Below are 27908 nucleotides of genomic sequence, written 5' to 3' on the forward strand. Positions count from 1 at the left end.
AGGATGGCGATGACGCGGCGCATGCGCCCTGTGACAGGGCGACTTCCGGGGGCACGACAAGAATAAAGATAAAACAGCGCTGCAGCGCTACATCGTTGGAACCATGTCGTCCCCCGCAGAGTCGCAGACCCCAGCAGGGGATTCAGCTGGGGGCAACTCCACCAGGGACCGCAGCGCCAGGACAGAGACTGCCCGCAGGAGCGAGGCAGCAGAAACCCAATCCAGACCGTCTCAGCCATCCGACCCGGTATTAAGCTTCACTGGGTGAGTGTGCAAAGTATATACTCTACCTATTAAGCTAACCTCCTCCCTCCCCCCCCTCTCTTTACCTTTGACCTCTCACTTCAGTCAAAGAAAAAAGAAAAAACTAAACATAAAGAATGCGCATTATGTTCAGATCCTCTCCCTGACTCCTACCCCAAAAAACTCTGCAAACAATGCATGAAAGAGACCAGGCAGGGGTCGACGATATCTTCCAAAGATATCCGAGCCATAATTAGGGAGGAAATACAAGCCATCAACCGCGCCAGCACTCCCGCAGAGTCCAGTCATAAGAAACAGGTCATTGTTAGTTCAGAGTCAGAGGAAGAACAGGAGTTAAACTCAGGCTCCGCATCCACGTCCTCATCGTCATCCTCGGAGATGGAAGGACGCGCATGTTTTCCACTGGACAGCGTAGATAACCTTGTAAAAGCGGTTAGAAATACTATGGGGTGTGAAGAGGAAAGGGGAGCCCAAACCGCGCAGGACATTATGTTTGCGGGATTGGCAGAGAAAAAGAGGAGATCATTTTCGGTGATACCGGCAATTAAGGACCTCATCAAAAGAGAGTGGGAAAAACACAACCAGAGGGGCTTTCTCCCATCAGCTTCAAAACGGAAATACCCGTTCACTGATGAAGATCTATTAAAATGGACTAAAGTACCAAAGGTGGATGCCGTCATATCCTCCACTTCCAAACAGACCTCGATCCCGGTCGAGGACGCAGGATTGATTGTTAGCAGACCCATTAGACCGAAAGGCTGAATCTTCGCTCAAAAGGTCCTGGGAATCCACCACCGGGGTATTCAAACCCGCAATAGCCAGCACATGTACTGCTAGATCAATGCTGGTATGGCTAGATCAATTAGACCAGCAGATTGAGCAAAGAGTGTCAAGGGAGAAACTGCGTGCAGCCATCCCGTTGATAAGAGGTGCAGCTGCCTTTATGGCAGACGCTTCAGCGGACACCCTAAGACTGGCAGCGAGGTCGGCAGCCCTGGTGAATAACGCCAGACGCGCGCTGTGGATAAAGAGCTGGAAAGGGGATGCACAATCAAAATCCAAAATTAGTGCAACCCCATGCGAGGGTGAGTTCCTCTTTGGAAAAGCCTTAGACGAAATTCTCGCCAAGGCAAAAGAAAGGAAAAAGGCCTTCAGTGATTCTCCCATTCCGTTTTATAGGAAAACCTTTAAGAGACGGCCATTCGGGAGAAGAAGACAATCGGACAGAACGAGTAGATGGGCCACGAAAGACGAAAAGCAGAAGGGTACCATCTTCAGAGGGCCAACATATAGGAGAGATAAAAATTAAGAGTTTAGACCCACCAGTTGGGGGTAGATTAAAATTTTTTTTTACCAAGTGGGAACAAATTACGTTAAACCCATGGATTTTGAACATAATCAAGGAAGGAATAAAGATTGAATTCCTTCGGATCCCCTATGAGTTCTTTGTTATAACTCGCCTTAATTCCTCACTTCAGCAAAAGGCTCTCGAAGACGAGATTCGAGTCCTACTAGCTAAAAAAGTTTTAGTTGACGTCCCTGAGGAACAACAGGGTAGAGGCTTTTACTCTCCCCTGTTTTTGGTGTCTAAACCAGACGGTACGTTTAGAACCATTATTAATTTAAAGAAGCTAAATTCATTTATAAAAAATTATAATTTCAAAATGGAATCAATTAGATCCACTATAAAGCTTCTTTTCCCAAATTGCGTAATGGCAGGGATTGATTTAAAAGATGCTTATTATCATCTCCCTATACACAACAGATTCCAGAAATACCTAAGAGTCGCAGTGGAAGTCGAGGGAAGGATTCGTCATTTCCAATACGCGGCAATGCCCTTCGGGCTTTCCACGGCACCAAGAATATTTACCAAGGTGATGGCAGAAGTGATGGCCTACCTTCGCCAAAAGGACACACTAATTGTGCCATATCTAGACGACTTCCTAATAATTGGGAATTCAGTCAAACAATGTACTGAACGCGTGACTGACGCAATCTCCTCTTTTCAGAGTCTTGGCTGGATCATCAATATCCAAAAGTCCAGACTCGATCCGCAATCTCTCCAGACATTTCTAGGATTTCAACTAGATTCCTTGACCCAGAGATGTCTACTACCTCAGGTAAAAATCACCCTCACAAAACAAAAAATACAAGCAGCTATAGATAAACCACGTGTATCCTTGAGAGGAGCAATGTCACTATTAGGATCACTAAATTCTTGCACCCCGGCAGTCCGGTGGGCCCAGTACCATGTCCGTACGCTACTACACCAGATCCTCCAAGAGGATAAGCGACATAGTGGTCATTTGCAGAGCAAAATAACCCTGTCACAAGAAGTCTTGACTTCCCTAGAGTGGTGGTTAGACGATGACCATTTATGTTCAGGAGTTCCATGGGTTATAGTTCCATCCTGTATCGTAACCACCGATGCCAGTCCGCAGGGCTGGGGAGCCCACATGGAGAATGGGTTTCATCAGGGAAGGTGGAGTAAAGAGGAATGCGATTACTCATCTAATTTAAAAGAACTGACTGCAGTGTTCTATGCTCTATACAACTTCCTTCCGCAGCTCCAACAGAAGCATGTAAGGATCCTATCGGACAACACCACCACAGTGGCATATATAAACAGACAAGGAGGAACTCGATCAGAGACTCTGATGTCTTCAGCGGCAAGAATTTTAAACTTAGCAGAAAACTATTTTTTGTCCCTCTCGGCCCTTCATATCAGAGGCGAGAGCAATCAAAAGGCAGACTTCCTAAGCCGACACACTCTACGACAAGGAGAGTGGTGCCTCAATCGGAAGGTCTTCAGGGACATAGTAGCCTCATGGGGACAACCCGAGGTGGACCTTTTCGCCACAAAGGAGAACAGGCAGATAAAAACATTTGCCTCCCTGTCTCTGTCAGATCACCCAGACATACTGGACGCCTTTCTAGCTCCATGGAATTTCAACCTGGCGTATGCGTTCCCTCCATTGATCCTCCTACCTCAAGTAATTCGGAAGATCAGAGACGACAAAGCAAGAATAATCTTAATAGCACCGTTCTGGCCAAAAAGACCGTGGTTTTCGTGGCTGCAGATTATGTCAGTAACAGATCCTTGGATCCTTCCGACTGCCAATCTACTCTCCCAAGGCCCCTTTTTCCACCCTCAAGTGCTCAGCTTGCACTTGACGGCGTGGAATTTGAGAGGCAGTTATTGAGGACAAGAGGATTCTCGGAGTCCTTAATTACTACACTACTACAAAGTAGAAAACAGTCCACAACCCAAATTTACACTAGAATATGGAAAAAATTTCTTCAATTCCATACAGTACCTCATACAGCAGAAGTTCCGATAATCCCAATCTCGGAACTTCTGCAGAAGGGGAAAGACTTAGGCTTAGCAGTAAATACACTGAGAGTACAAATATCGGCATTAGGAGCACTATATGGCCATAATATAGCAGGCAACAAGTGGATAACTCGTTTCATTACAGCATGTGAACGAATAGCTCCAATCCACATACCCTCCGTCCCTACATGGGATCTAAATCTGGTCTTAGACGCCCTAACGGTAGACCCCTTTGAGCCGATCGACACAATACCCTTCAAATACTTAGCACTTAAAATGGCCCTCTTAGTATCACTGACCTCAGCTAGAAGAGTGGGGGATATCCAGGCCTTGTCAATAGATCCACCTTTTTTCCAAGAATACCAAGACAGATTGGTATTAAAACCAGACCCTGCCTACCTGCCAAAAGTGGCAACAAAATACCATAGATCTCAGGAGATACTCCTGCCAACCTTCTATAAAAATCCCTCTACTCCGGAAGAGCAGAAGTTCCATACTCTGGACGTCAAAAGAACTGTCCTAAAATGTATTGAGAGGTCCAACAGTTGGAGGCAGAGTAGGGCCCTATTTGTTTCATTTCAGGGCTGTAAGAAGGGGTATGGAGTCACGAAGAGCACCATTTCCCGGTGGATCAGAGAGGCCATTCGTTTAGCCTACTCCGCAAAAAACGAAGATCCTCCAGGGAACATCAGGGCGCATTCCACCAGGGCAATGGCAACCTCTTGGGCGGAAAAGGGAGATGTTCCGATTGAAACTATATGTAAGGCGGCAGTTTGGTCATCCCCTTCTACCTTCTATAACCACTACAGACTTGATCTTTCATCAACCTCTGACTTAAGCTTTGGCAGGACTATCCTTGGCACGGTGGTCCCACCCAGGTGATGGTCTCTGGAATCTCTCCAGTGGGTGCTGTCGTGGCGAAGAGTAAAAAGCCGGATTACTTACCGGTAATGCTCTTTTAATGAGTCCACGACAGCACCCGCTCACTTCCCCCCCTAAGGATATCAATAGTTAAAGTATATTAACCAAATAATGGATAAGAAAGATGTTAAAATAAGAGAACATTGCCTAATCCTTGGCGGTCCTTCTGGTACTCTGAAACGTAAAACTGAGGAGGAAAGGCGGACCGCCCCTTTTATCTTTCCTGTAGGGTTTCCTGTTCCAAATGGGCGGATCCGATACCTCCAGTGGGTGCTGTCGTGGACTCATTAAAAGAGCATTACCGGTAAGTAATCCGGCTTTTTTGCATCGCTTTATTCTGCGAGCTATAACTTTTTTACTTTTTTGCTGATGATGCTGTGTGGCAGCTCGTTTTTTGCGGGACAAGATGACGTTTTCAGCAGTACCATAGTTATTTACATCTGTCTTTTTGATCGCGCGTTATTGCACTTTTTGTTCGGCAGTATGATAATAAAGCATTATTTTTTGCTTTGCTTTTTATTTTTATTTTTTAAGGGGTTCGCTAACGGGATTAACTAATGGGACAGTTTTATAGGGCGGGTCGTTACGGATGCGGCTATACTAAATATGGCGATACTAAATATATGTACTTTTATTGTTTTTTTTTTTTTATTTCCAAAAAATGAATTTATTAGGGAATATTTTTTATTTTTTTATTTATTTAGCGATTTTTTTTTTTTATTTTTTATTTTTTTTTTATTATAAATTATTTTTACACTTTTTTTTTACTTTATTACACTGTCCTAGGGGGGACATCACTGTCATGTGTGAGATCGCTGATCTGACACATCACAGATCGCTGCACAAGGCTTCCTCATGCCTGCACTCTGCAGGCAGTGAGGAAGCCGGCTCCCTGCAGGCCCCCGAAGGTCCCTGCCGCCATATTGAATCTGGAGACCTGCAGGGAAGGAGGCCCCCACAGCAAAGCTGCACATCGCACTGCTGTGGGCGTCTCAGGGAAGCACGGAGGGAGCCCCCTCCTTGCCGATGCTTCCCTAAACCCCGGTACACTGTGTTTGATCGCAGTGTGCCAGGGGTTAATGTGTCAGGGGCAGTCCGTGACCGCCCCTGACACATAGTGCCAGGTGTCATCTGTGATAATCAGCTGACACCCGGCTGCGATCAGCGGCGCTCCCCCCGTGAGCGTCGCTGATCGCTATGACGTACTATCCCGTCCATGGGCATATGGGCTCGGGTCCCATGGACGGGATAGTACGTCAGATGTCAGAAAGGGGTTAATACAATGATGAGGTGACCAAAACAAGTAATTCTGGCTTGTTTACTTTTTTCTCGTTACGCCTTTTACCAGTCGGATTAATTTATGTTTAGATATTGATAAATCGGGCGATTCTGAACGCGGCGATACCAAATATATGTTTTTTTGAATTGTTTTATTTTGAATGTAGCGATTTAAACTTGTATATTTTTTAAATATTTTTAAAAACTTTTTTTTACTTTACACTTGCTTCTTCATGGGAGACTAGAAGCTGTGATCATCTGATCACTTGTGCTACACAGAGCAGGGCTTAAGCAGAAATGCTGGGCGGCGCTCATAGCAATCCGGCAATGACAGCCACATGGGTCTCCTGCAGACCCCGGCTATCATGCCAACCCATCTAATACTAATATATTGTTAGTATAGTGTTTAGTGTTAGCCTGGAGGGGACATGAGCTACTCCATATTGTTTGTGCTAAGACTGTGTGTCAGTGGCAAATCAGAAGGCCAGATTTCCACTTTAAAATTGTTAGGTATAGAAGTGTTGTTCAGGCACACTATCTAAGAAAATAGTCCGTATCAGGCTGATGTGGCACTCTTATAGGGTGGTCCCATATAGAAGAGGAAAATAGAACATGGCACTCCTTCAATGCTGAAATAATATATTTATTGCACCTAAAGCAAAAACAGAAGGATCCACATAAAAAAAGTTGTTGGTCTTCCTCAGAACTAAAATACAACAGATAACCAAACATAACTACCACACACGTATAGACCGTTATACATTGGTTCATAATAAATGGGGGAAAAAAAGAAAATATAAAAAAAATAAAGATAATGAAAATTGGATATTATACATGTCGGACCTGAAAAAATAAATATTCAAAGTATCATAATAAAGTAGCAAAGAATAAACATGAACATGACTCCAGATCATCCAATCAAGCGAATATCACAGCAATAAGTGTAATAAAGATTGGAGAGGTTACTAAAGGTAACAGCAATTTAAATAGAGTAAAAGAGTCACATTACCAGATGGTGCCTCAAATGTGAATAATTATGGTGAACGCAATTTTTCTGGCAAAAGGTTTTAAAACATATTTTAAGTCAATTTTGGCTGCTGATTACGAATATGAACTCCGTTTTTGGCTATCACATCAGGATTTCGAGATATTTTCAATTTTTGATGAAAATTACTCCTTTCGAACGTTTTATGATAAAAACACATGATTTTCGGTACTACATGTTGTATATTTTTAATCAAGGAATAACAAAGATTACAAAGTCTATGTATAGCAAATGAAATATACTTACAGAATTAAACTACAAAATATAAAAACAAATATATATGGCACACAGATGAATGGCAAATGGCAGTTATTTGAACTTTCTTTTCTTGGCTGACCTGTGATCTACAGCTTCTGGGTTGTCTCTCATCAAGCTCCAGCAATAGTCAGCCATCATATGTGAGTCCCACCGGCGTTGATACCGTTCTTCCATTGTTTTAATGTCCTGGTGAAAACGCTCCCCTTGTTCCTCGCTCACATCCCCAAGGTTCTCGGGGGGGGGGGGAAAAAGTCCAAATGGCTGTGTAAATAGTGAATCTTGATACTCATTCTACATCCAAGATTTCGCAGACTCATTAGTAGCTCTTCCACAATCTCTTCATAGTTGTCTGCTTTCTTATTCCCTAAAAAATTCTGCACCACATTACAAAATGCATTCCAAGCTCTTTCTTCTGTCTCATTCATTGATGTGATAAAATTTGGGTCTCTCATAAGTGTTCTTATTTGAGGTCCATCAAATATTCCAGCCTTTTTCTTCTCTTCACTAAGACCAGGAAAAGTTGAACATATATAGTTAAAGCATTCTCCACTGTGATTGAGAGCTTTGACTGTTTTACTTTTTTATCATAACAAATGTGAATTATGTTCAAAGTAAACAAAGATATTCTCACATTTATTGGGAGACTAAATGAAAACTAAATTTACCTTAGTGAACCGTATAAACCGGCACTTTTCATACACTACTAATATTTTTCATGGAATTCATGAAAATGGGCTATATACCTATAGTGCAAAAACGTGATGTGATAAAGAAATTATAAGATCAGATTTGAATTCAGCACCCTCAAATTAGTCTAAAACTGTTCTTAAAGTACATGCCAGAAAATTTTTTTTTTTTTTTTTTGTAGACCAGTGAAAGGCTGGAAAAAAAATGAAAACACAATAAGTAATGGTAATTACTACTATCAATCATCTGGTCTCTGTAGAATTAATACAATAGAGACCTGGCACAGAGTCAATGAACTGAAAGATAATTGAAATCTAATAGTAAATCAGCAAAAGGAATCAGCAAAGAGAACACTCACAGATGAAGCCTACAGTAGTTGTTCTGCCCTCTGAATAGGGCAAATATGTTTGTATTATGTGCTGGTTTGTTAGCACCAACTAGTGGTGAATTTATAGCTGTGTCTTAAATAGCTTTACAGCCTGTGTCTTTAACAGAGTGATGCATTATGGGATTGAACCATTTTCATCTGTGTATATCATAGGACGCACGTTGTTTACTTGTCCTCCTGTAACTCCCCTACTTGAGTTCGTTGTCCTGGTAAAGCATGTCTGGTAAGGTTAATATCTTTTCTTGCAATGCAGTGTTACAGAGATGTTATTAACTGTACAGCAGCCAGTGCTCAGTAGATGTAATTAGACACCTGTGTATTCCATGTGAAGTTTGCATCACACTGTATGATTCCTGTAATTGTGTTAGCTGTGTGATCATCTGCCCAATACTTACCCATGTCGTTTGTATTCTTTATAGTTTTACCGCATGTTTTATACTCTTCACCAATAAACAGGTTAGACTACAGAGAACGGTCTGCTTAGTTTGGAAGATAGAAGGTGGTTTATGCTGTATGCTAGAGTGCACACTGTGTCAACGTGTATCAAGGCAGAACAGTATAACAGATGCTAGACACCTGCGATAGTAAATACGACTTAAGGAACCGCTTGCACCCACACCGCACTGCCTGCGGATACTGCCGCAGCCGCCATACAGTCAAGTACCGAGAGTGCAGCCCGCCATAAAGTGCTTCATCTTTCCCGCCACGCATAGACTCAGTTTCCCGCCAGTATACTCAGCAATACGCAGCTAAGCGCACAATGTCTCGAAACAGTGCTTCCTCAATCAAAACAAGGTCACGAGCAAGTTCAGGCAGGTCGTCAATAGCAGAGCTTGCTGCTGTCGCTCGTGCTGAGGCCGAAGCAGCCAATGCAAGATCATCCTTTGCCAAACGACATTAACGTAAAGCATCCCAGCACAGGTCTACGTAAAGTGTGGGAAAGACTTGATGAATGCTATGGGACAGTAGAAGTCATAGAGAATGGTTTATATAAAAGGATTGATGATTTTCCTAAGATAGGACCTAAAGCTTATCAAAAGCTTAGAGATCAGAGGGATTTATTGATTGAATTACAGGTTGCCCAGGAGGAAGGAGATTTGCCCGGATTGGCATACTTAGACATCGCTAGGGGTTTTAATCCGATAGTACAGAAACTTCCTTACAACCTACAAGAAAAGTGGATTACATGTGGTTTAGAGTATAAACAAAATCATAATGTATCATTCCCTCCTTTCACTGTATTTGTTGATTTTGTCACCAAACAATCTACGATTAGAAATGACCCTAGTTTTGACTTTACTCTGTCGTGTTCCACTGCCCCAGTGTCAAACCCAGTAGGACACCCGTGGCAGTCCACAAAACTAACATTGTTTCCACAGGCCCTCCTCACAATGTGAATAAATCTCCTCCGGACGAGAGCAAGCCTCAGGATGTCAGTAAACATTGTCCTCTACACAAGAAACCACATCCTCTACTAAAATGCAGAGCCTTCATGGAGAAGTCTTTAGAGGATCGCAAAGGTTTCCTCAAAGAGAACAACATCTGCTTCAAATATTGTGCCACAACCTCTCACTTCGCCAGGAACTGTGAAGCTAGCGTGAAATGTGCAGAATGCAGCAGCACGGATCACAATACAGCCATGCACCCTGGATCAACTCCACTAGTGTTGTCACAAGCAGAGGAGCACGATGAGAAGCAGAAGGAAACCGACGAAGACACCCGTGAGGTCATCTCTAAATGCATGGAGATCTGCAAGGAACTCACAGGAGGAAGGTCCTGTTCAAAAATCTGCCTTGTCCAAGTCTATCCTGCAGGCCACAAGGACAAAGCCCTCAAGATATACACAATCCTGGATGACCAAAGTAACAGGTCCCTAGCCAGGTCCATATTCTTTGACAACTTCAGCATTGTAGGCCCTGGTTCTCCCTACACCCTGAGGACGTGTTCAGGTACCGTTGAGACGGCAGGGAGAAAAGCAACCGGATACAAGGTGGAGTCCATAGATGGCCAAACCTGCCTATCACTACCGACCATCCTGGAGTGCAACCAGATTTCTGACAATAGGTCATAAATACCTTCACGGGAGGTGGCGACACATCACCCCAGAGTTGGACTGGCCCACCAGAGATTCTCTGGTGGGCCCTGGCTGCTTCTTCAGGTGGGTTCATAGTGCAGACCTTGAGTGGGGGAGAATTGTGGGCCCTCAGAATCAAATCCTCTGGTGGGCCCAATGATCTTCAGTCTGACACTGCATCACCCCCATCTAAAGCGTATAGCCCACCTGATACCTGAAATGGATCCAGAAACCCCAATAGCTCTACTCCTGGGAAGAGATATACTACAAGTCCACAAGGCTAGATAATGTATAAATGGCTCCAGGAACTCTCCATACACACAGAGGCACGACCTTGGATGGGTCATCTGCCTAGGAGAAGCACACAAGCCGGCCTTAGTCGACAGCATGCTTACCAATACTCTTGAAAATGGATGTCTGTCTCTCTTCCAGACATGTAAGAGTAGCTGCCTGGTAAGAGTTGCCACACAATGCTCCTCTACCTTGTCCATTAGCTGTTCCTTCCTGTGAAGACCACACATGTGACGGCGACCAAGATCACATAGGGTGCACATTTTTCCACAGAACAAGAGAAGACAAGAAGGTAGCAATGTCTATAGAAGACAGACTGTTTTTGGGCATCATGGATCGAGAGATGGTAAGAGATGAGTCAGAGTTGGATGGCCCCTCTACAGTTTAAACCCCAGAGGTAACGCTTACCCAACAGAGAACCTGTCTACGGTCGATTTGTCTCCCTCAATTGTAAATTTCAGAAGGCACCTGAAATGAGAGAGCACTTCTTTGCCTTCATGGAGAAAATACTTCAGAATGGCCAGGCAGAAATTGCACCTGTACTCCAAGATTCCGAGGAATGTTGGCATCTACCCATTTTGGCGTGCATCATCCTAAGAAACCTGGTCAGATAAGAGTAATATTTGACTCAAGTGCCTGATTTGAAGATGTCTCGCTGAACGATGTCTTTTTGTCTTGCCCAGACCTCACAACAGACTTCTAGGAGTACTTCTTTGCTTCCGCAAAGATGCAGTGGCATTTATGGCTGTCATACAACAGATGTTTCATTGCTTCCTTGTCACTAAAGAATATAGAAACTATTTGAGGTTTTTCTGGTACCGCGATAATGACCCCCTACAAAGACATCATGGAATATCGGATGAAAGTACACATCTTCGGGAATGGCCCTTCTCCTGCTGTCGCCATCTATGGTCTTAGACATTCAGCCAGAGAGGGCGAGGCAAAGTATGGGTCAGATGTTAGATCGTTTGTGGAGAAGGATTTCTACGTGGACGACTGCTTGAAATCCATGCCCACAGATGAATCGACAGTTAGTCTCCTAAAAAGGACACAAGAAATGCTAGCTTTGTCCAATTTGAGGCTGCACAAAATTGATTCCAACAGCCAAAAAATTATGGCAGCTTTTCCCTCTCAAGATTACTTAACTGATGTATAAGATTTGGATTTAGACACAGACTCTCTTCCCATGCAACGGAGCCTTGGTTTGCTCTGAGATTTGAAGAGAGATGCATTGACCTTTCGGATCATGGAAGAAGAAAAACCTTTCACACGTAGAGGCGTCCTGTCCGTGATAAACAGCCTGTACCATCCTCTAGGATTTGTAACCCCTGTAACTATCCAAGGTAAAATGATGTTGAGAGACTTCACCCAAGAGAGGTCCGAATGGGATGATCCGCTTCCTATGGAGAAGAGAGGTTTGTGGGTAAGATGGAAGAAATCTTTAGAAACCTTGTCAGATCTTTACATGGCATGACCATACGCTTCTGTGCCATCAACAGGAGTCAAGACGCAAAAGCTCTGTATCTTCAACCATGCCTCAACCAAAGCGATTGCAGCAGTAGCATATCTGAAAACTACTGACATTAATGAACAATGCCATGTAAGGCTTGTTATGAGCCTGACAAAACTAGCGCCAGTCCAGGAGCACACAATACCCAGACTGGAACTCTGTGTGGCTGTGCTAGCAGTAGAGTTTGCTGAACTTATCTCGACAGAAATTGACCAGGAAATCAAGGACGTTGCGTTTCGTTGCAAATGTACCCAAGCACTACCTTGCTGTCTGAGTAGAACTCGACGCTTTTATGTTTACATCAACAATCGGGTGCTAAGGATCAGGAGGTCCACTTGCCCTAAATAATGGCGCTATGTGTCAACACACCACAATCCTGCAGACCACGCAACTAGATCTGTTGAATCTAGACACCTTAAGGACACAACCTGGTTTACGGGCCCTGCATTCTTATACCGTTCAACTCCTTACAGTGATGAATCAGACACCTTTGAACTGGTAGATGCAGATGAAGAAATCGGCCCTCAGGTATCCACTCTAAGTACGGTGACTTCACACAATCACCTCAAATCCCATAATTTCAGCAGGTTTTCAACCTGGAACCCGCTTGTTCGTGCCATTGCTTGTTTAATTCATGTGGCTCAGTCTTACAAGTCAACATCACCCACCAGTCAGAAGTCTTGTAAAGTTTGGCATCACTGTAAGCACGCCTTTACGGCTCCAAACCTGGAAAATGAAGTGGCATCAGTTGATGCCAAGCGTGCAGTGTTCTGCCCACAATAAGTAATGGTAATTACTACTATCAATCATCTGGTCTCTGTAGAATTAATACAATAGAGACCTGTCACAGAGTCAATGAACTGAAAGATAATTGAAATCTAATAGTAAATCAGCAAAAGGAATCAGCAAAGAGAACACTCACAGATGAAGCCTTCAGTAGTTGTTCTGCCCTCTGAATAGGGCAAATATGTTTGTACTATGTGCTAGTTTGTTAGCACCATCCAGTGGTGGCTGAATTTATAGCTGTGTCTTAAATGGCTTTACAGCCTGTGTCTTTAACAGAGTGATGCATTATGGGATTGAAGCAATGTATTCTGGGATGAGGGAGATGCCATTTTCTTCTGTGTATATCATAGGACGCACGTTGTTTACTTGTCCTCCTGTAACTCCCCTACTTGAGTTTGTTATCCTGGTAAAGCATATCTGGTAAGGTTAATATCTTTTCTTGCAATGCAGTGTTACAGAGATGTTATTAACTGTACAGCAGCCAGTGCTCAGTAGATGTAATTAGACACCTTTGTATTCCATGTGAAGTTTGCATCACACTGTATACTTCCTGTAATTGTGTTAGCTGTGTGATCATCTGCCCAATACTTACCCATGTCGTTTGTATTTATAGTTTTACTGCATGTTCTATACTCTTCACCAATAAACAAGTTAGACTACAGAGAACGGTCTGCTTATTTTGGAAGATAGAAGGTGGTTTATGCTGTATGCTAGCGTGCACACCGTGTCAATGTGTATGAAGGCAGAACAGTAGTAATAAGAGAGACCGTGCTGGGGAAGGCGATGTACAATGTGCTTCACAGCCGGGTTAAATAGAGACTCACGCTGGATTAGGTAGAGATGTACTTCCGGTTATCGTCCGGTCATGTGATACAACATGTGCATGTGACAGGATGTGACGCGCATGAAAAAAGGTGGTTGCCACTTGAGCGCCATGTTGGTGGTTAACAAATGACATTCCATAATGATGTAAGGTAAATTGTGCTCCTGGTTATCATGCGGTCATGTGATACAACGTGTACACATTACAAGAAGTGATGCACATGATAAAGATGTCGCCACAAGGCGCCATATTGGTGGGAAACAGATGATACTTAGTAGTAATATAAGGTAATTTCTTATCCACGCCATTCAATATTATGTGGATAATTAAAAAAATAGCCTGCAAACCTATGGTAATGAAAACAATATTAAGACTATATGGCAATGTGATTAGTAGATAAAAACTTCTACTGGGTATAAGTAATATAAAAAGGCATAAGAACAGACATTCATAAAGATATACACAATCTTATGGAATGCATTTCCTACAATAAAATCTGAGGAGAGACAGTAAGGAATACAAATATAGAAGAACAATATAGCTACACCAATTGCAATTTTCAAGACAACGCCTTAATATGGCAACGATATATTGATGAACTGTTTTGCATTTGTCAGGGCACATTGGACTCCCTCCTGTCTTTTCATTGTGAATCAGATATGGCCGGAGCTGCAATTTACTTTACATTATGATTCTAACTCCGTTAGTTTTTTGGATACTATCATCATTACTGTATATACTTGTGTATAAGCCGACCCAAATATAAACCGACCCCCCCCCCCCTAATTTTGCAACAAAAACACTGGGAAAACTTATTGACTCACGTATAAGCCTAGGGTGGAAAATGCAGCAGCTACTGGTAAATTTCAAAAATAAAAATAGATACCAATAAAAGTAAAATTAATTGAGACATCAGTAGGTTAAATGTTTTTGAATATCCATATTGAATCAGGAGCCCCATATAATGTTCCATACAGTTCATGATGGCCCCATAAAATGCTCCATACAAAATATGCCCCATATAATGCTGCACAAAGATTAATAATGGCCCCATAAGATGCTTCGTAGAATAATATGCCCCATATGCTGCTCCATAAAGGTTATGACCCCATAAAATGCTCCATAGATAATGCCCCCATAAGATGCTCCATAGGTTATGCTCCCATATGCTGCTGCTGCAAATAAAAAAAGACATACTCACCTCTCGTCGCTGGGGGCCAGGTGCCAGTATCCTGAGCAGGCGGCTCAGGGCCCCGGCTCCTGCGATATTCACCTGTCCCCGGTCCATCGCTGCGCACTGCTCTGTCTGTCGTGTCCTCTGTCAGTAACGTTCAGGCAGCAGAGGGAGCGCACTAGCTACAGTTGTGGCCAAAAGTATTGACACCCCTGCAATTCTGTCAGATAATACTCAGTTTCTTCCTGAAAATGATTGCAAACACAAATTCTTTGGTATTATTATCTTAATTTAATTTGTCTTAAATGAAAAAATGCAAAAAAATTGTCCTAAAGCCAAATTGGATATAATTCCACACCAAACATAAAAAAGAGGGTGGACAAAAGTATTGTTCGAAAAATCATGTGATGCTTCTCTAATTTGTGTAATTAACAGCACCTGTAACTTACCTGTGGCACCTAACAGGTGTTGGCAATAACTAAATCACACTTGCAGCCAGTTGACATGGATTAAAGTTGACTCAACCTCTGTCCTGTGTCCTTATGTATACCACATTGGTCTTCTTTCTTTTCTCCATGCTCAAAGAACTGTCTGAGGACTTGAGAAACCAAATTGTGAGGAAGCATGAGCAATCTCAAGGCTACAAGTCCATCTCCAAAGACCTGAATGTTCCTGTGTCTACCGTGCGCAGTGTCATGAAGAAGTTTAAAGCCCATGGCACTGTGGCTAACCTCCCTAGATGTGGACGGAAAAGAAAAATTGACAAGAGATTTCAACGCAAGATTGTGCAGATGTTGGATAAAGAACCTCGACTAACATCCAAACAAGTTCAAGCTGCCCTGCAGTCCGAGGGTACAACAGTGTCAACCCGTACTATCCGTCAGCGTCTGAATGAAAAGGGACTGTATGGTAGGAGACCCAGGAAGACCCCAATTCTTACCACGAGACATAAAAAAGCAAGGCTGGAGTTTGCCAAAACTTACCTGAAAAAGCCTAAAACGTTTTGGAAGAATGTTCTCTGGTCAGATGAGACAAAAGTAGAGCTTTTTGGGCAAAGGCATCAACATAGAGTTTACAGGAGAAAAAAAGAGGCATTCAAAGGAAAGAAAACGGTCCATACAGTCAAACATGGCGGAGGTTCCCTGATGTTTTGGGGTTGCTTTGCTGCCTCTGGCACTGGACTGCTTCACCGTGTGCATGGCATAATGAAGTCTGAAGACTACCAACAAATTTTTCAGCATAATGTAGGGCCCAGTGTGAGAAAGCTGGGTCTCCCTCAGAAGTCATGGGTCTTCCAGCAGGACAATGACCCAAAACACACTTCAAAAAGCACTACAAAATGGTTTGAGAGAAAGCACTGGAGACTTCTAAGGTGGCCAGCAATGAGTCCAGACCTGAATCCTATAGAACACCTGTGGAGAGATCTAAAAATAGTTTGGAGAAGGCACCCTTCAAATATCAGGGACCTGGAGCAGTTTGCCAAAGAAGACTGGTCTAAAATTCCAGCAGAGCATTGTAAGAAACTCATTGATGGTTACCGGAAGCGGTTGGTCGCAGTTATTTTGGCTAAAAGTTGTGCAACCAAGTATTAGGCTGAGGGTGCCAATACTTTTGTCTGGCCCATTTTTGGAGTTTTGTGTGAAATGATCAATATTTTGCTTTTTGCTTCATTCTCTTTTGTGTTTTTCATTTAAGACAAATTAAATGAAGATAATAATACCAAAGAATTTGTGTTTGCAATCATTTTCAGGAAGAAACTGAGTATTATCTGACAGAATTGTAGGGGTTTCAAAACTTTTGGCCACAACTGTACGTCATCGCGCCCTCTGCTGCCTGAATGTCACTGACAGAGGACGCGGAGGACAGAGTGGGCTAAGCAATGGACCAAGGACAGGTGAATATCGCATATACTCACCCCCTCCTGGCGCTGTCTCTGCAGCCACTGCATCTCTGGCAGCTCTTCCTTCAGTGGTCACGTGGTACCGCTAATTAAAGTCATGAATATGCGCATATTCATGACTTTAATGAGCGGTACCACGTGACCGCTGAAGGAAGGCATGGGAGAAGCAGTGGGGCTGCAGAGACGTGCCAGGAGGGGGTGAGTATGATCTCTGACATCCTCATGCCGCCTCCCCCGCCGACCCCCAGTATCTGACTCACGTATAAGCCGAGAGAGGGACTTTCAGCCCCAAAAAATTGGCTGAAAATCTCAGATTATACGCGAGTATATACGGTAAATTACCTGATGGAACACTGGACATTGATTTGTATGTGAAAGAGACCGATCATTGTTTTGTTTTAGTTGCCACCCAAGAGCCACTAAGGAATCCATTCCCATGTCTCAATTTTGCCGAATAAACAGGATTGTTTCGGATACACAGACCAAAAATAGATTGGACGAGATTGAAAATAAATTTCTTTTCTTTTCAATGGTCTTTTTATTGAAAATAATACATGAATAAACATGAAATCAGACAAAACGTAGATAACAAAATATTATAAGGTCAGAATAAAGCAGAATCCTTCTATTAAATAATACTAGCCATGAGAACTCTGCGATGTGAAATAATATTTAGTGGTTCAAAGAACCTCACATGTCAACAGCGTCACAGCTTGCCAATTTCATGAAGGATAAAAAACCTTAAATCGCTACAGCTCATAAAACAACATTCTTTCTAGAGTTGTATTAAGATATAGAAACATTATGAAAAAAAGAGTTACAGAAACATGGAAGGAGTAATGAAAGGGTGAGAGAAAATAAATTTCTAAGTAGAGGCTACTACAGGGCATTACTTAGTCATTGCAGGTACTCCCAACATAGACCCATAGCTAAAATAGTGCATAGAGTTCCATTTGTACATACATTTCATCCATTTATGTATAAAATACATAAAAGTATTTGTCAATTCTGGCATATACTATCAGCCAGTTATCCCAAAATTGAAGAATTTAGGGTATGTACAAACGTTGCAGTTTTTGATGCGTTTCCGCAGCGTTTTTGGACGCGCGGAATTGCCTCAAATCTGCAGTGCGTTGTGCACACAATGTGAATCAATGGAAAATTCAAAAACGCTGTGCACACTCTGCGGAAAAAAACGTGGAGAATCGAAGAGTTTTATTTTCCGCAGCATGTCAATTCTTTTTGCGGATCTGCAGTGTTTCTGCAGCCATTGACTTCCATTGATTTTGTCCAATTCACAGCAAAACCACAGATGTAAAAAAGATCTGCGGTTTTGCTGCGGATTAGGGTGTTAAAAATGCTGCAGAGGGAAGTGATGTCAAGTGTGTGGGCGGAGTGTGTAAGTGTGCAGGAAGGAAGTCACCATCTTGGAGCCAAAATGGAGGGCTATTGTCACATGGGGATGGATGACTGGCTTCGATTGACCTGGTATGTATGTGTGTGTGTGTCTGTCTGTGTGTGTCAGTCTCTCTGTGTCTGTGTGCGTCTGTCTGTCCCCATGCGACGATAGTGCGACATAATTGTTCTCAGTCGCCGTATGGGACTGCTGCTCCCATCCAGGTTATTATGTTGGGAGAGTAGTCCCATTGTCGGGCGACTGAGTAAAATTGTGAGTAAAACACCAAACACATATAGGACATTATACAACACATACAATAGACATACAGTACATGTAACATACATTACAGACAGTACATACAGCATACAACATAAAGTATATACTCACCACATACACCTAATTCCCCGAAGCCCTCAGTCCCCTAGAAAAAAATCCCAAAAAATAAACCAACAATATACTCCCTGGTCTGCAGAAATCCAAAATGAATGTCCCACGCCGATCTGTCACTTCTTTCGGCGATAGCTATGCTCCTGTCAGTGTATCGCAAAGTTTGCCGGAGTTTTGCAGCTCCGTGCTATCACTTTACGGCACTAGAGCTGCGTGAGAATTTTCCCACGCAGCTGGGCCATAAAGCGAGAGTACCGAACTCCGGTAAACTCTCGCGCATGCGCAGTAACACACTGCAGGAGCTTAGCTGATGGGACTGTTCTCGATGGCAGATGGATTATGAGTTTGCAACCAAGGAAAACCCAGAATAGTATCATGCAAATTATGCATCACCAAAAATTTACAATTTTCCTGGTGGTCTCGGGCAACTCGCATTGTCACCAGGGTCCAAAACTGAGGAGTAGCATCAATACCCCTCAAAGGAATAGGCGTCCGCAGAGGCGTCATGGAAAAACCACAACGTTTAGCAAAGTCCAAATCCATCAGATTCAACACTGCTCCTGAATCCACAAAAGCCTTTGTGGAAAACGTGGATAAGGAGCAGATCAGAGTAATTGCCAAAAGAAACTTAGGTTGTACACTGCCCACAGCAAATGTGTGTGCAAAACGTTTCTCTCGTTTTGGGCAGGCAGAAATAGTATGAGAGACGTCTCCACAGAAAAAACACAGCTTATTACGCCTTCTAAACTCCTGACGTTGCGCCCTAGACAAAACCCCATCACATTGCATAGGTTCGGACGTTTGTTCAAAAGGTGGCAGCGCCTCCCGTGTAGTTTTACATTCACGTAAACGCTGATCAACTTGAATGGCTAATGACATAGAATCATCCAGACCAGAGGGAACAGGAAATCCCACCATAACATCTTTTACGGTCTCTGATAAACCCTTCCGAAAGAGAGCTGCCAATGCATTCCATGTAGTAAGGACCGCCCACTTTCGGAATTTTTGACAGTATAACTACAAAATCCTGACCCTGGTTTAATGCCAACAGGGTTCTCTCAGCTTGATTAACAGCATTAAGTTCATCAAAACGCATCCACATTAGTCAGAATAGGATTTTCAGGTGTCAGAGAAAAAGCCCAATCCTGGGGATCGCTGCGCAGCAAGGAGATGACAATTTTAACCTGCTGCACAGAGCTCCCCGATGAGTTAGGCTTCAAGGTCAGAAATAATTTACAATTATTCTTAAAATTCAGAAATTTAGACCAATCCCCAGAAAACACATCAGGAGTAGGGATCTTAGGTTCAGCAGCATGTGACTGAATGAGGTAGGTGGAAATTCCCTGCACTTCAGCAGCCAGCCGCTCCACACGATCAGACAATTGGTTAATCTCCATTAGGAAAAAGAAAAAAAAAATCCTCCTACGGCCCCAGAGAAAAAGAGGAAAAAGTATAAATATAAAATTCTGACACTTTTTTTTAACAACTTTTTCCTGCTTTTGAGTACCCTAGAATCTGCAGTATGGCTGGTGATTCTCTTGTGAATGGGTCACCGAGGAGAAAAAAGCAAAACAAGCTAAGTCACAGAAAACCAGAGAGGTTGGTAACTATGCAGATTGCAGATCCCTGATCCTACCACACAACTAGCAGCAGCCGTGGAGCGTACCTATGATGTTCCTAGACGCTTCATCACAGCTGGAGGACTAAATAAGCCTGAAGCATGAAAAGGGGAAAACTAACTGCCCCAGAGCAGACACCAAAGGAATAGATAGCCCCCACACATGTATTGACGGTGAAACAAGATGAAGGCACAAACACAGGCAGGAAAATAGGCTGAGCAAACGATGGGGCCCAAACTAACTAGAAAGGAAAGGAAAGGAAAGACACTGTCTGCAACCTGCAAAAATAATGTCCACCACATCTGATAGCAAAATTAACACTGAAGTCACTAGACTTCTCCCACTATATCAGCACTCTGAAATATTCTGAGACAGCGCAAAAAGAGGCCAATCTAATAAGGGACAAAAAGCAAATTGGCAAAATACTGATAAATAAGAGTGGAAGTTCAGCACAGCCCCCAGCCGGGGCTGGCTGACCACACAAAAAACTGAATAGACCAACAAAATCAAGTGTGAACATTAGCAGAAAAACTTAGCTTTAGATGACTGGAACAGAGCTGAAAACCAAGAGCTGACAAGCCAGAAGGAATCACCAGCAACTGAATAGGGCGTCGGCTGTCTTAAATCCAATCTGAGACTCCTGAGGTCCAATCGTCATCCTCATTCTCAGGTGGCAGATCTCCACCGATCAAATCAGCCTCACTACCTCCTGTTACCACCAGAGGGAGTCTGGAAGGAGAACTCACAACTGGTGAACCAGAGAATGAACTCACAACAGTCCCCCTATTCAATGATAACATGCGTTATCACCACGAGAACAAACAAGGGGGCAGCGCTTTGGATGGAGCGGGCTTTTTGCTGCATCCAAAGCACTGCTCCTATGCAGCATGGAAACATACCCTAATAATTAATAATTTTTTTCTTTTTTCACACAGCACTGATGGGAACATTTTTCCTCCTGGGCCTCCTAGTGATGATGAATCTGAAGACGGAGCAGGAAATTCTTCTGGAGCTGGTGCCACATGTTCAGCAGCTGCTGGCATATCTGCATCTGCAGCTGTTGGAGCATCAGTTTCAGCAAAAGCTGATGTAACAGAGGAGAGAAAGAGCTACCTATCCGGTGGCAGGAGAGCCAAGCAAAAAAAAAAGTAAAAAAAAAAAAAAAAAAAAAAAATGATGACAAAACTGTTAAAATCGCAAATGATACTATGGATTTGATTCAAAAATCAACTACAGAGGATCATTTCGAATTTTTTGCCTTCACTATTGCAAGCAAGGCTCGTTCACTGCCACCAGATAGGCAGTCAATTTTTATGAGTACGGTGCATACGGCACTTACAGCTTTGGAGGACCCTGCTCCAATTTCTTCCTATCCAGACATTTTGATGTGGGTCCTTTGTAGTTTCGGTCCGAGACCACAACAACATCAAAGAGAAGCTGACTACGGGTATAGTAGACAAGCCAGCAGTTATTCCCAGCATTCTGAGTCAGGAAGTAAACAAAGGCTGGGACCCTCACCAACTGCCACTTTCCCTTCCAATCCAGCGACATCCTTTGGGTATTGCCCGAAGTAGAAAGTTCCAGCTCATCCGTGATTGCATTGCAATGTCTTCAGGAGCACTGACCCGCTGCGTCCAAGCATTTGACCATCCAGAGAAAAGAGAAATGTCCAGCTCAACTGATTCCGTAAAGATCATGATTAAGTGAGCCTAGTCTCAAGAAACGCGTAGATATCAGTTTCTGTTATTTACTGCACTGAAGATTTTATCCTCTATGTAACAATTTGTGTGATTAAAAATTGATCTTCAGGGAATCAGTTGAGCTGGACATTTCTCTTCCCTCTGTATTGACTGAAGTACCAGTATTTAAATTAGATTGCAAGTTTTGTTGAAGATCTTTGAAGTCTGCAACGCCGAGTTGGACGTTGCCACCACAAGGCCCGCTTCAAGACCAGGAGACTAATCACCGTTTTGGAAGCAAGGCAACTTTCTTGTTATGTGGTCCAAAAATTTACTTATTTGGCCATAAGTTTGCAATGTTTTCATATTGAAAAAAAAAAAGTTTGTCATGATGTTTTTATTGGTTATAAAATAAAATTATCTTTTCAAATTTAAGTTTGTTTTTATATACATTAGCATAAGGGGGTTATACAAGGGCTCTATCTCTGACTGTGTCATGGGTATATGAGCGCAGGACTATGGGATAGAGGATATGTATGATGGGTATATGGGCACTGGACTATGGGAAGGAGGATATGTATGATGGGTATATGGGCGCTGGACTGTGGGAAGGAGGATATGTATGATGGGTATATGGGCACTGGACTGTGGGAAGGAGAATAATCATTATAATTTGTTCTAACAAACCACAATTATTAAATAGAAAACATAAAGCACATGAAATTAACAATCATAATTTTATTACAGAAAAATATAGATTAAACTTTTTTTGAGAAAAAAAAACCACATTTTGTTAATGATCGTGGGTTCTTCTTTTGGGTCGGTCAATGTTCTTCCACCCTTCTCTGCTGGTCAGGCTGCACAACACCAACACAGGAGTCTTGCCACTGCACAGCACCTTCTGGACTCATAAAATAGTCAGTAAAGGTTTCACGCACACCAGAGTTGGATGTCCTTCCCAGACCCACATTGCACACTGTATTAAATTCTGGTTGCTGGTACTCCACATCTACCTCTGAGCTGTACTCACGAGCATAGTTATGGAGTACACAGCATACTTTAATCACAGCGTCAACGGTGTCTGTATCCAACTAGATGGGTGTGTGAATGCTCCTCCACTGACTAGTCATGATCCCGAAGGTGCATTCCACATATATGCGTGCACGACTCAGCTGATAACTAAAAATCCTCCACCGGGCATCCAGTCCCCTTCGTGGGTATGGGCGGAGCAGGGTTGTCATTAAGGCAAATGCCTCATCCGATACCATCACAAAGGGCACTGGATGTGTGGAACCCGGCAAAGGTCATGGGGCTGAAAGCGTTCCGCAATCTTGAAGAATTTGCTGACCAATCTGTGATGTTCGCAACACCTAAGAGTCCCCAGTACTGCCATAGGCACCAACATCAATGGCAACAAATTTGTAATGAGCATCAGCCACCGCCATCAGGACCACAAGAAAAATACTTCTTATAATTAAAGAAGTGTGATCCTGATCGTGGTGGCTTCTGCACTCTTGCATGTTTACCATCAACTGCACCTATGCCGCTTGGGAAATTGGCCACAGACTAAAAGCCTGCTGCAACCTGCAGCCAAGTCTCCTCGGTTGGGGAAGGCATCAGCATGGGCTGCAACTTCTGCCAGATCATGGTACATGTGCACCTCACAATTTGAGAGATGTTGGATTTACCAACTCTAAATTGGAGGTGTAGTGATGTGTTGCTCTCTTCTGTGGCCAGAAATCTGCAAATAAAAAGAAAAGATTATTAGAAGTGTCACACAAAAATGTAAGGGAACCTGTCAGCAGTTATCGCCGCTATAATATGCGGCCACAACCTTTCAGGTCTTATCTGAAGCATTCTATAATGCTGTTGATAAGCCCCCGGTCTGACACGAAAGCTAGAAAAAAAAAAAAAAAATTATACACAACTGCGTGGGGCGGTCACATCAAATGTGAGTTGCAGGTCCGTGTCTGGCCACTCCAATCTTTTCGCGCCACCGCCCTCCTGCTTGCTTCAACGCTCTACTGCTCAGCCATACTTATCTGGCCTGTTGAGAGCAGATCAAATTTCTGCAGTGAGCAAGTGCCAGGAAAGGTCTGAGAGGCCCAACACATGCACACCTCCGGACTTTGGTCTATCCTCATCAGGACACAAAAGTACGCCTGCACAGTAGAGCGATGAAGCAACCAGGAGAGTGGTATCGCAAGAAGAAGGGATGTGCCGGACCTGGACCTGCGACACCTATCGGATCAGATCACACGATAGCGCCCCACGAGTGATTATAATCCAAATTATTTTTCTAATTTTTCTTATCCATCTCTTCTGACATGGTGGGTGGGTTAATTATAGAATGCTGTAGAAAAGCCCCGAAAGACAGTGGCCGCATCTTATAGCAGCAAAAAATGCTGACAGGTTTCAGGCAGGTTTTACACATCATGATATTTCCGGTACCGTAAAACACTGTACCAAAGATATCCATGTGTCTGTGTGTGCGCGGCATACATGTGGCAACCGTGTGCTACCCATGTTTTGCATCATTCACACACGGATGGCTGGCAGGGAAAAAGCGCTACATTAATCACAGTTACACGGTGGCAGGTGCTGAAGACAAATCCCATTCTTCCCTGATGGCACTGAAATCCTGCAGCGCAGGGGAGGATGACAGCATCTTCATCACCTGCGGCCAGGGAACAGCAGATCCTGTAGCGCTTCTTCACCAGTGCAATGCGTGTCACACAGAGGACATCAATGCTTGTTCTCCGTGTGCACGTGTGCGTGACACTTTGTGGACTGTGCAACTGGTAAAAATCTGACATGTCAGCGTGTTTTGCCCACGGACACGTGGTCCGCGAAAACATGCTGACATGTACATAGACCCATTAATTTGAGTGGGTCTACGTGTATCAGTGTCTCCGGGACATGTGAAAACTTTCCGTACCGGGCACACTGACGTGTGAAAGAGGCCTAATGACATACAAATAAAAAACTTGTTACTTACCGCAAGGTGATGAGCAGCCTTTCCTCAGCAGTAATGGCCTTCTTCATGACCGTTTCGGACAATGATAGATGGGGTGACAATATTCCCAGCAGTCGGTCAAATGCCGGGATCGTTAGATGGCAGAACGATATGAATTTGTCTGGAAATCTGTTAGAAAATTTGACATGAAAAAAATGGTTAGTTAATACATGATTATATTTTTTCGGACACGTTTTAATTAGGATATTATCTTTAGATATTTGGTAACTTACCTCCTCAAATCTGTGTAGCGCACATAAAAGTGCCCCTTCTCCGTGCGCTGAGCAACAAGTCGGTGCACCCACATTTTTCATGCTCGCCTTCTCCTTCTGTGCTGCTGCTCCTAAAATAAAAATATTGTTTAGTACACAACACAGTGAAAAAACAAAGACATGTCAATATTTTTTTACATCTACTTTAGCTTACCTGCTCTCTGTGACGATTGATGATTTGCAGCAGTAACCCCAACATCATTATTCTATATGGCCTGCGGAGCCGTAAGTGCTGCACCCTCTGCTGTTGGGTACGCTCTGCTGGGCGCTCTGCTCTACACAGATGTAGGATCTGATCGAAAAATTCCTACACAGATATTTTTAAATACCCCTAAGTGAAGCACATTTCCTTGCCTCCATTGTCCACAGTGTGGAAATATACAGAAAGGGGGAAAAAAATTTCATCCTCATACAGGCGAGGGAATTGAGATCTGTGGCTTCTTTAACTGCAATTCATCCTATGTTGTTTATGCCTTGAAATGTCCATCAAAGAAAAAAAGAGAACAATCCACTAGTCTGGACATAAAATGTACAAATGCCTTTTTTTACTATCAAAATGATAATAATTTAAATAAAGGTGAGGGAAAAGATATGTATAACATTAGGCAAAACAAACAAAGGGGCACAGGAGGCAGTGGAATAGCAGTGTGTCCAGTGGTGGGATTCAAATTTTTAACAACAGGTTCTGTGTTTGTGTGTAGGAAAACCACCCCCATTTAAAGCCACCCCCATTTTAAGCCACACCTATTATTAAGCCACGCACAGGTCCCCAATAGGCAGCATTGTTCCCTATAGACAGCACAGGTCCCCAATAGGTAGCATTGTCCCTATAGGTAGCACAGGTCCCCCATAGGCAGCATTGGTCCCTATAGGCAGCACGGGTCCCCAATAGGCATGCACAGGTCCTCAATAGGCAGCATTGTTCCCTATAAGCAGCACAGGTCCCCAAAAGGCAGCATTGGTCCCCAATAGGCAGCCCAGGTCCCCAATATGCAGGCACAGGTCCCCAATAGGCAGCATTGTTCCTTTTAGGCAGCACAGGTCCCCAATAGGCAGTATTGGTCCCCAATAGGCAGCATTGTTCCCCAATAGGCAGCACAGGTCCCCAATAGGCAGCATTGTTCCCTATAGGCAGCACAGGTCCCCAATAGGCAGCACCGGTCCGCAATAGGCAGCACAGGTCCCCAAAAGGCAGCATTGTTCCCTATAGGCAGCACAGGTCCTCAATAGGCAGGCACAGGTCCCCAATAGGCAGCATTGGTCCCCAATAGGCAGCGCAGGTCCTCAATAGGCAGGCACAGGTCCCTAATAGGCAGCACAGTGTAATATCCACACGTTATGAAGAATTCAAGGTATTAAACTTTAGATATGTTTTATTCTTCGTCCTCCAGCACACAGCATAACAGTTGCATTCCCATGCTACACAGAAGTGAAACTGAAACTTCCCTTCTCATCCCTCTTGTCTCCACCCCCCAAGTCCCATAAGTCTGGCTTGCTTAAAGAGACAGATCTAATTATTATACATTACACACAGGTCCCCAATATGCAGGCACAGGTGGTCCCCAATAGGCAACATTGTTCCCTATAGGCAGCACAGGTCTTCAATAGGCAGGCACAGGTCCCCAGTAGGCAGCATTGGTCCCCAATAGGCAGCGCAGGTCCTCAATAGGCAGGCACAGGTCCCTAATAGGCAGCACAGGTCCCCAATATGCAGGCACAGGTCCCCAATAGGCAGCCTTGTTCCCTATAGGCAGCACAGGTCCCCAATATTAAGCATTGGTCCCCAATAGGCAGCACAGGTCCTCAATAGGCAGGCACGGGTCCCCAATAGGCAGCATTTTTCCCTATAGGCAGCACAGGTCCCCAATAGGCAGCACAAGTCCCCAATAGGCAGCACAGGTCCTCAATAGGCAGCACAGGTCCGCAATAGGCAGCACAGGTCCCAAAATGGCAGCATTGTTCCCTATAGGCAGCACAGGTCCCCAATAGGCAGCATTGGTCCCCAACAGGCAGCACAGGTCCTCAATAGGCAGCATTGTTCCCCAATAGGCAGCACAGGTCCCCAATAGGCAGCATTGTTCCCTATAGGCAGCACAGGTCCCCAATAAGCAGCACAGGTCCCCAATAGGCAGCACCGGTCCGCAATAGGCAGCACAGGTCCCCAAAAGGCAGCATTGTTCCCTATTGGCAGCACAGGTCCTCAATAGGCAACATTGTTCCCCAATAGGCAGCACAGGTCCCCAATATGCAGGCACAGGTCCCCAATAGGCAGCATTGTTCCCTATAGGCAGCACAGATCCTCAGTAGGCAGGCACAGGTCCCCAATAGGCAGCATTGGTCCCCAATAGGCAGCACAGGTCCTCAATAGGCAGGCACAGGTCCCTAATAGGCAGCACAGGTCCCCAATATGCAGGCACAGGTCCCCAATAGGCAGCATTGTTCCCTATAGGCAGCACAGGTCCCCAATAGGCAGCATTGGTCCCCAATAGGTAGCACAGGTCCTCAATAGGCAGGCACGGGTCCCCAATAGGCAGCACAGGTCCCCAATAGGCAGCATTTTTCCCTATAGGCAGCACAGGTCCCCAATAGGCAGCACAAGTCCCCAATAGGCAGCACAGGTCCCCAATAGGTAGCACAGGTCCGCAATAAGCAGCACAGGTCCCCAAAAGGCAGCATTGTTCCCTATAGGCAGCACAGGTCCCCAATAGGCAGCATTGGTCCCCAACAGGCAGCACAGGTCCTCAATAGGCAGCATTGTTCCCCAATAGGCAGCACAGGTCCTCAATAGGTAGACACAGGTCCC

General features: G+C 43.9%; 1 long non-coding RNA gene across 1 annotated transcript in view; it reads left to right on the forward strand.

Annotated features, from left to right (window-relative positions):
* The window catches only part of LOC141100274 (uncharacterized), a 71496-nt gene extending 49244 nt beyond the window's left edge, over positions 1-22252 (forward strand). The window contains exon 3 of the long non-coding RNA XR_012234665.1: positions 21074-22252. This is a non-coding gene — a long non-coding RNA (uncharacterized lncRNA). The remainder of the gene's footprint in view (positions 1-21073) is intronic.
* The last annotated feature ends 5656 nt before the right edge of the window (positions 22253-27908 follow it).

Source organism: Dendrobates tinctorius, unplaced genomic scaffold, assembly GCF_039654945.1.
Source record: "Dendrobates tinctorius isolate UK_male_01 unplaced genomic scaffold, ASM3965494v1 ptg000011l, whole genome shotgun sequence".
Taxonomy (NCBI): domain Eukaryota; kingdom Metazoa; phylum Chordata; class Amphibia; order Anura; family Dendrobatidae; genus Dendrobates; species Dendrobates tinctorius.